Below are 2,042 nucleotides of genomic sequence, written 5' to 3' on the forward strand. Positions count from 1 at the left end.
CTTTAAATAGTCTTCAGCCAGGGCAAAACATTAAATCTAATGGAATTGCCAGGAGATATCAGTAACATTGTGGCCAAGCAGCTCTTCGGTTGCATGTAAACTGGCTGACTGGTGTGGCTGGCACATAGATGTTTTCCTACTTCAACGACTGGGTCGTGGTGACCAACTTGAGAAGTTGGACATCAAGAGCATTAGGAGTCACGCTCAAATGGAGATGGGGCTTTGTAATGCTGTGATTATTTGTTAAATTCATCGTTTAGGTTGTGCGGACACCTGAGAATCGGCCACTGCACTTGTGCAGGATGACAGCCTCTGATCCGTGCCAGTAGCCTCCACTTCTGCTGCATGCCAACAATTCTTCTTCTGCCAGAGTGTTGTTTTCTTTCCTCTTTAGGCTAATCTGAAGGGGCCACAGCTTCTCACTTAAAGGTGAGCTCGATCAAACATTCATTACACATTTTGAATTGTCTCACATTTTATTGCATTTCTGTGAGCACTTTCCTTGCGGAAAAACATTCTATATAGAAAACATAAACAATGCTTTGATAGCAGTGAGTTTCTTTTTTGCCCACATTTATTTACAACATTTTGACTGCCATCTATCACTTCCTAGCTCGGAGCCTAATTAGTTAGCAACTGCTTTTAATGTCAAGGCGTGTCAGCAGACAATAAGCAAATGAACTGGCAAGCACGCTAGCATTTGTGCTTAAACAGGACAGTAGATTTTACTAGGCAACTGTTATCCAGCAGCCAGCACACGTACACCGTATTCCACCTGCATGAATCTTGTTTGCTTCATACAAACCAAATGACAAATATTTAATCTTCATTGAAATGGGGAAAGTGGACCGTAGAGCTCTGCTTAGAGGTAATACAGACAGCTCTGTGATGAATAGCTTCAGATGATGCATGACTAGTGTCGCCTCAGGTGTTTATAATCTTCCTGTAGGAAAACGAAAGTAGCGTAGTAGTCAGGTGTTGCTACGGATTCTCTCACCCACAGCATTCGCCCAGCAATAGAAATGGGGCTAACTGTCCTTCAAGATAGATTCTGCTTTCCACCAACATCAATGTAGATTTCAAGACAAACTTGAAGGCGAGAAATACATAATAGCAGGGCAGAATATGTACTGTCTGAATGGACACCATTGTCCCCTGTGAGGTAAACGAACCTGGATCCTCCTGAAGCCTTGCTTTCCTACCTGCATTCACAGCACTTCTCTAATACAGGGTGCCTTCAAAGTCATTAAAGCAGAGGAGGAAGGTAGAAGCACTGCACCATTTATGACTTAAACGTAGGCGGGAAGAAGATGAGGACTTAACAACAAGTAGGTGTAATGGATGTCAAAAATACGACTTCAGATACTAGTTGCTGCAATGAGCTTCAAGCATCACGGTATGGGTGCATGAATGGGCTTTGCTGAAAAAGGAGGATTTTGTTTATTTAGAATAATGATTTAACGGAAGGCATTTGTTTGAGTCGCTCTGCAATGAAGGAAATGATGTTAAAGCGCACCTGCGTTCCGAAGAGGAAAGTGGTGTTTGAGCACATGTTGCGAAATAAATGCAAATCTCCTTCATCCAAGGTTTGCTTGTTTTATTAAAATTTTTACAAATATGGCCCAAATTTTGACTTTGTGGTGTCATAGAGCTGAGATTTTTTAGAGATGTTTTCCTTGTGCAGGCATCACATAAACGATTATTCAGGGTAATAAGCAGAGTGGGATGGAGAAACGATAGTGTCAGTTCCTTATGACAAATTGGATCCACACCTCACTGATACCGCGCCTGCTGGAAAATGATGAAACCCATTCAGATACAATCAAGGTCAATCCCATTAATCTTAATTTTGATGCTCCACTCGAACTCTTCTTTTGCAAAGCTGTAATTTGTGGTTGTGCAAAGTGTGGGCAGTGCAGATTAGGTGAGACGGTACCTTAAACCGACCTAATAGTACATCCAAAGGGATCCACTACACCTTTGCAAATGGTCCACATTCTCTCTATTGTATAGCCTTTCACAAATAAATAAGCAAAAAAGAA

Source organism: Echinococcus granulosus, assembly GCF_000524195.1.
Source record: "Echinococcus granulosus chromosome Unknown EG_S00281, whole genome shotgun sequence".
NCBI lineage: Eukaryota > Metazoa > Platyhelminthes > Cestoda > Cyclophyllidea > Taeniidae > Echinococcus > Echinococcus granulosus.